Below are 8,162 nucleotides of genomic sequence, written 5' to 3' on the forward strand. Positions count from 1 at the left end.
AATTTTGGATGACTTGTAACATAAACTAGAGAGATCAGATGCTAGAGAGCACGATCCGACTAGTTTCACACAAATCGTCACGATCAAAATAGAATATGAAAAGTCATACAAATCGTTAAACACGAAAAGACACAACCTGGGTTTGGAGATTTGCTCTGATACCACTTGATATGATTCTAGGTGAGGATCAAGCCCTGGAATACTCTCCAACGATTGTGATTTCGAAATTCAATTGTTTGAGATATTGCGGAATGAAGAGAATGATTATGAATTGATGAAATATGGTGTAACTTGGGAAGGACGCCTTGACACTTCTAAGAGAGATGAAAGATCTCTTAGACTATCAACATAAATAAAAGTGCTTGTAATGAAAGGATATAATCCGAATTCACTACTCAAGCTGGTGATCAAACGATTTAGAGAGAGTTTTTAGAAATAAAAGGTTTGATAGATTGAAAAGAAAGACAAGAGCCATACATATAGAGTCTCGAACACATAGGAAATAACAAAGACAACTAAGACGACTTAAAGACTTAATGACTAGGACTTAGACTAGTTTGAATTTGAAAATAGGCTCCTCTCTTCTTTGATCGCATCTGGTGAACGAAATGGGCTAAGTTTCCATCAAGAGGCCTTTTGTAAAAGTGTTGTGAACAAGCCTCATTAAAAACCTTGTTTGGAAAACCCAATTGGGACAAAACCAAACGAAGGGAAAAAGAGCACAAGTCACAACACCTCTCTTGATGAACTCTTAAGTGGCTTGTATCACAACCAATGTAGTTGGATTAGCACACTTAAGATTTCCCTGAATGGTGTGTAATAGCTTGTGAAAAGCTTGCTTGAACTTCATTGCTCTTGATCTCATCATTGGACCAATCGGAAGATGCAAGTCTTTGTCTTCGTCTTTACTTGCTTCCTCGGGTTTCAGCTGCTCTTGGTCTTCATTCGATTCGGGTTCAGGCTCTCCTTGTTCTCCTTCAATCTCCTCAGTTCCTAAGCTGGTCTTGGTCATACCACTCTCTCTCTCCATCTACATGTCCCTGAAAGCTTTAACTCAATTTCTCTCTATCTCCATCTTTCTCCAAATTCATTATCCACTTTCCATTCTTATTCTTCAATATTTTCGTACTATCATAATTTTTCTTATTATAATTTTTCTTTTTCCTTTTTTTCGGTCTTCTTCTTCATCTTTTCTTTCTTATTTATCATCAACGTCAGTTTTGTTATTCCTTTTCTTTTCTTTCCTCTTCTTCATCATCTACAACTTTGATTTCATTTTCTCTTCTGATTTGTCTTCTTCTTCATCATCTTTTGTTTCGTTCTACTCTTCTTCCTTATCTTTCAGTTTAGTTATTCTTCGTATTTTTTTTATGCATTTTTTTTTGTTTTTATTCGTCTTCTTTTTCTGTCTCCAATTTTAAGGCTTTTGTCTTCTTTTTCTGCCCCAAATTTTTCATCGTCTTTGACTTGTACTTTTTTCTTCATCTTCTTTTTCCTCATATTTTCCTTCTTCTTCTTCATCGTCTTTAACTTGTACTGTTTTTCTCTTCTTCCTCTTATATATCTTTCGATTTTCTTATTCCTCATCTTTTTCTTTCATCTGCTTCATTGTATTTGACTTCTTCTTCATCATCTTTGTATTCTTCAGTTCTTCTTTTTTTTTACAAAAAAACTATTAGCCTTCTTTATTCTCTACTTCTTATTCCTCTTTGGCCTTCATCAAACTCTTCTTCTTCTTGTTTTTGTTCATCTTTTTCTCATTTTCACCTACTTTATTTTCCCATTTCCTCTTTTTTTACTTTGTTTTTTCATCTTTCATTTTTTTTCTTCTGATTTTCTTCTTTAACTCCAACATCTTTTTTTCTTATCCTTATTCTTCTTCACTATTTTTTGTTCTCATTTGCTTCTTATTATTCTCCATGGTTTTATTCAAATTCGTCTTTTTGAGATCTTATATCATCAACCATGTCTTATTATTTATACTTCTACTTCTAAGTTATAAGAATTATAGGTGAATAAAAGTAGGAGCAATATATATGATTTATTATGAAAACTATTAGTACAACTTTTATAACAATTATGAATGGGTAAAAATAATAACAATATATACATTATTAATTAGCAAAAACTAATTAAAATTTGTTTAATCATTTATTTATATTGATGATGATTAAATTTAGAAAGTACATAGGAAAATAATTAAAATTCAAACACAACGAAAAATCAAAAAAAAAATGTTAAAATAAGATAATTAAGGAAAAAAACGTCAAAGACATTGCAAAGAATTGACAAAACTTATACTAATAAACATTGAATGGTTCTCCAAAAACGAAAGGGATTCATCATAGAACCTACATGTAACAAACAAATATACGTCATTTGAAGAGAGGAGTGGAAACCCATTGACTTGCCTCATAGAAAGTTTTGACATAGTCGGTATCATCGTGAATTAAACCCAAAGCATAATATGACTTTGAAAGTAGGGTGGACAACACCATTAATTGTTCTTATATTTATATAAAACATGGATCGCGAACGACATGCAATGAAACCCTCAAGAAGTAGGCTTCACTAGTGTATGGTTACAATTGGATATAATACTCGGTCTGGAGTTGCCGCAAAGACGGGGATGCCATTGACGTTTTTATGATCCAAAATCCAATGGGTCAAAAATTTAGAATACATATATGATATGGCTTCAGGATAGTCCTAATTAAACTTCAGCCAACCTGTAACTTTATCGTTGTAAACATCAGCAGAAATATGTTCTTCTTCTGCAAAAGCGATTTGAGAGGGAGGCAGATGATATGGCAAAATCTAAGGATCACGAAGGGGACAATTGCTAATCTCTACAGAAAATTCATAATTTTTTTGAAGGAAAGAACTATTAGGGAATAGATTTACATAAGAAGAATGTCTAAAAGCAGAAAAAACATTTAAAGCACTACAAAGAATATTTACATGACGATTCTCTTGTAAGGCAAGAGATGAAATATTCAATCAGCAAATTATAAACTATAAAAAAAATAGTAGGTTGTCATTACGGAAATGAATACATAATACTATATATTGATTTAAAAAAAACGTGGATAAATTTTTTAAAAAGATGCTAGACTTTAGAAGACGGATGTTGTATGTAAGAAAACATGATGACCGAGAGAAGTATATATAGGATGGATACATTAGGGTTTAGGTTAATAACAACTTTGATATCGGTGGTCCATAACCAAAATTAGTGGTTAGGGCTAACTTCGAGATCAGTGGTCCATAAACAAAATCATTGGCCCATAATTGAAAAAATGTCCATGTCACGGGTATTTACATGTAAGATTAGTGATCGACCTATCATAACTAATTAAAATGCCACATATTTTTTTTTCAATAATGACAGTTAGGATAATCACTGTGGAGACGACACATCAGAGTTTTAGCTATGCCACATATATTTACACGTAAGATTAATGATCAACCCATCAAAATTAATTAAAATGCCACATAATTTTTTTTCGTTATGATACGTAGGATAATCGATGTGGAGACGACACATCAGATTTCTGACCATGTCATGAATATTTACACGTAGGATTAATGATCAATCTATCATAATTAATTAAAATGCCACATACTTTTTTTAATAATGACACATAAGCAAATTGCTCTAAAAACGACATCTAAAATTTTTGACTTCGCAAATAATATATATATATATATATATATATATATATATATTAGGCCTTTAGAAAAAAAAATCAAAATCCAAACCTAAAAAGGAAGTCGGATCCCAAATGCAAATCAGAATCGCTAATCGAAAAGGAATTAATAATTAACTTTTTGGAGTTTAGGAAAGTAAAAAAAAGACTGCATTGTCAATTTTTCGGTTTAAAACTGATTAGTTTACCATCTCATATTCATTGTCATTCGGAAGAATATCGGATCTTCATATCCATCGCCGGTGGTATCTCTTCTTCTCCTTCGCTGGTAAGTTTCTCATTCCTCAATGCCTTTTTCACTTATTTCTTTCATATTTTTCTTTATTTTCTGTGTTCATTTTAAAGTGAATTTTTTTTTGTGATCTTATTATAACAATTTATTTATTTATGATAATGCTGATTTGATATATATATATATATATATTTTTTTTTTTTTTATATTTGATCATTAGCTTTAGGAAAGTACCTCAAAAAATGTAAGTATCTTAGCACTAGTAAGACAAAAAGATGATGCATTAGTGAAATCATAAAGAAAGTGTTATTCAAAAGTTCTTATAAAACCAGAACTCTACTGTGAGAATTAATGAATGATGAGTTTGATGATCAAATAGTGATGAGAATGAACAAGATGATGAGAATATTTAATAAAAAGATGCGAATGTTAGACATAGAAGAGAATCCATGTATACTTGAATTAGTTGGTGTATGACTTGGTGCAAATGATAATTCTTCTATTGTAGCTTTTTCTTGGTGCATATAAGCTTTGCTGATTTTTCTTTCATTCTGCAGTCTCTAGCTATGTGTCCAAATAATCCACAGTTAAAACATTGCCGCCCTGTAAACACCATACCACTCTATGGTCGTCCTGTAACACGTGCCCTAGCGTCTACTATGCGAGCTTCTTTTCAACTAATAACATCCTCAGAAGTGGCTACTACAACACAGATCAATCAGGGTCAGGTTCTGAGAGGAAAGAACAGTAAGAGAACAGCCTTGGATGAGAAGAAAGGCAATGCACATAAGAAGCGAGCTGTTCTTAAGGATATCACAAATGTCAACTGCGAGAATTCTTACACAAGTTGCTTCAATGCAGCTAAAATTCAGGTTGTTACTTGCATGCTGCTTATTAATTAATGACAGGAAGCATGTATGTATTATATTTTTGGGCTAAAATTTATGGTTTGTTTCCATTTAGGTGGAGAATATCAAGCAGATAAAAAAGGGAAGATCAAGTTCTTCCAAGGTGGCATCATCTTCTGCTACTTCAGAAGTTACAGATGCAAAGTTAGAAGTCGTGTCAAAATCATCAGGATCAAGCTCAAATTCTACAGGTGAACTTTACAAGTGGTCAGTTAAAAATTGTTGATGTATGAGTGATTTATAACATTTCTGATGCTTTTTTTTCCTTCTTCTTGCAAATGTTTAACAGTTGACACAAGTTGTATTGGAGGAAAATCCACTATAGCAATAAGTAGACCGAAATTCGTTGACATTGATTCAAATGCTAAGGACCCTCTACTCTGTAGCCCTTATGCACCTGAAATCTACAAAAACCTACGTGTTGCTGAGGTAATAATCTCTTGTTTTTTGATATATTAGGACGATGATGCATCTGATTTCTAACGGCTGGTCTACTTAACAGCTTAAACACAAACCAGTTTCTGATTCTATGAAGAGAACACAAACAGATGTGACTCAAACAATGCGGGGAATTCTAGTGGATTGGCTTGTAGAGGTTAGTGTTAGATCAATTTCTTTTTCTTGTTACTAACTTTTGAAGTCTTGGAATCTACATTCTCACAAGTCAACATTTTTCAAGTCTCAGAGGAATACGCACTTGTACCTAACACACTCGACCTCACAGTATATCTCATAGATTGGTATCTAAATGGAAACAACATGGAAAGACAAAGACTTCAATAGCTCGGCATCACTTGTATGCTCATTGCCTCGTAAGTTCCTCATCACCTAATTTACAATTCTTCCCAAATATCAAACAATGCTTGTCATAAAAGGCAGCATCTAAAAAGAGTTTTGGTGTGATCTTGAAACTTCTTAAAGAAAGTATGAAGAAATATGTGCACCACGCGTTGAAGAGTTCTGCTTCATCACGGATAACGCTTACACAAGAGATCAGGTCCTAGAAATGGAGAGCCAAGTACTCGAGCATTCTAGCTATATTTTACGCCCCCACTTCAAGAACTTTCCTTAGGTAATCTCACTAGACAGTGAAAAAAAATGCTTCATATGTTGTTCTTTGTAGTCTTTAGTGATTCCAAGTTTCCATTTGTGCAGGAGATTTCTCCGTGCAGCTCATGCTTTTCACGCAGTAATTTGATTCTTCTTCTTTTTTTTTCTTTCTCAACAAATCTTTCTATGCTCATCAAACATTTAGCAGAAAGATATTGAAACGTTTTTGGTATATTGATTTAATGATCTGCAGAACCCATGTGTGGAAATTGAGTTTCTGGTGAATTATCTCACGGAATTGACGTTAATAGACTATCAATTCTTGAAGTTCCTTCCTTCAGTTATCGCTGCTTCGGCTGTTTTTCTTGCCAAGTGGACATTAAACCAATTTAGCCACCCTTGGGTCTGTTTTATTCTTTGTAAATAAATACACACATCGTCTCTGTTCTGTTCCACGAATCTTGAATCTTGAATCTCACTGTTTTTTTTGGGTCTAGAATCCAACTCTTGAGCATTACACAGGGTACAAAGCCTCTGATCTCAAAGTATCTACTCATGCCTTGCAAGATCTGCAGCGTAACACCAAAGGATGCCCCTTAAACTCTATACGCATGAAATATAGGCAAGAGAAGGTAAAGCAAGAGAATCTCTGTTTGGTTTTGTTAAACCGTTTGGTTTTATTGATCGCATAATGTAACAGCTATTTTTTGGTTACTTGCGTTTTACAGTTCCAATGCGTGGTGGTTTACACTTCACTGAAGCTACCTCACATCTTATAACTTCAAATATACTTCAAATATAAGGTTTGTATTTCAAGAAATACCTTAAAACCTCAAATTTTGAGGTGTTAAACAATGACACTTTATATTTGAGGTTTTATTGTTCGACACCTCAAATTTGAGATGTTATTTTTTATTTGCATTTCAATCATTTCAGTTATATGTTTTGAAATTAATCATAATAACTTTTGTGTTTATCATTTCAACTCTCCTAATTTAAATCTTATTAATATTTCATATATATCTTTATAATGACAAATAGTAAAATAATATATAACATTAAAAAAAATACATAACAATAATATTACATAAAGTAAATTTTATACAAACTAAAATAACACAAGAAAATAAACTTACATAAACATATAAATATTACACAAATAAAAATACTACAACAAAACTAATATTCAGGTAAATTAGATCCTGAACCTCCAAAATCACTAAAAAATTGTCTATATAAATTGGTATTTTATTTGTAATTTATGATTTAGTTTGTATATTTTATTATTATTTATATGTCATGTTATATTAAAATTGTATTAATTAATATTATCTATAATATTTTAATATGTGTTTTTATAGTTATTTATCAAAATTTTATGATCTTAGTTAATTATTATCAATAGTGAGGATTAAAATACAAAATATAATATTTTTAAAGTATCATTTTAAGGTTTATTATTGGAGAGCATCACCCTCAAACCTCAAATATAAAGTTTTTTATATCTTAAAAATATAGTGTCTCTTGGAGATGCTCTAAAAGCTTAAAGACTAAACCGGAATGGTATATCTCCTTACCGATGTTATTTTCTCATGGTTCGGTTCGTCCCTCATTCGTCTGTCAAATAAAAACAGAAATCTGTCCACGGTCTCACCCCCAGTAACCGGATTACTTAGGATTCGGTTTACATGTTTGGTTCTTCTAAACCTGATTAGTTCTGATCGGTGACACGAGATTTTTTTATTGAGGTTTATTTCTAAAAAAAATTAAAAATAAAATTCTATTGTTTTTGGTTTGGGGATTAATATATTGTATTCTTAATAGATTTGGTTTAATAATTTTAACATTTGTTATAAATCGATTGTTATTGGTTCTTTAAATTCTATTAAAAATTCATTGTTATTCAGAAAGTTTAGATATTAATCATTAAAATCTAGTGTTATTAGGATATGCATTCTTAACAATGTAATTCATAAAACATAAAATTTAAAATACTGTGTATCTCTTGGATTTTCAAATTATTGAATTATTTTCTGAATTTTAAATACATTCCTCTGCAAATTTAAAATACTTTTACAAATTCAATAAAACTCTACAAATTTAAAAATGAAAATGAAAGAGCAGTAACTCGAGAACTAACACAGAACACAACATAGATATTTTCTTCAGAAATATATTACTAGTAAATTTGTTTTGCAACTTACAAGTATACAAAACCTGATTTAGAGCAAATTCAAGACACACCTTAATTTGCTACTCTAG

The 8,162-nt window shown here is 31.5% G+C and overlaps 1 pseudogene; it reads left to right on the top strand.

Annotated features, from left to right (window-relative positions):
- The first annotated feature begins 4,362 nt into the window (after window positions 1-4,362).
- On the top strand, window positions 4,363-6,679 carry LOC18014399 (annotated as a pseudogene).
- The last annotated feature ends 1,483 nt before the right edge of the window (window positions 6,680-8,162 follow it).

This window comes from Eutrema salsugineum, unplaced genomic scaffold (assembly GCF_000478725.1).
Source record: "Eutrema salsugineum unplaced genomic scaffold, Eutsalg1_0 scaffold_3, whole genome shotgun sequence".
Taxonomy (NCBI): domain Eukaryota; kingdom Viridiplantae; phylum Streptophyta; class Magnoliopsida; order Brassicales; family Brassicaceae; genus Eutrema; species Eutrema salsugineum.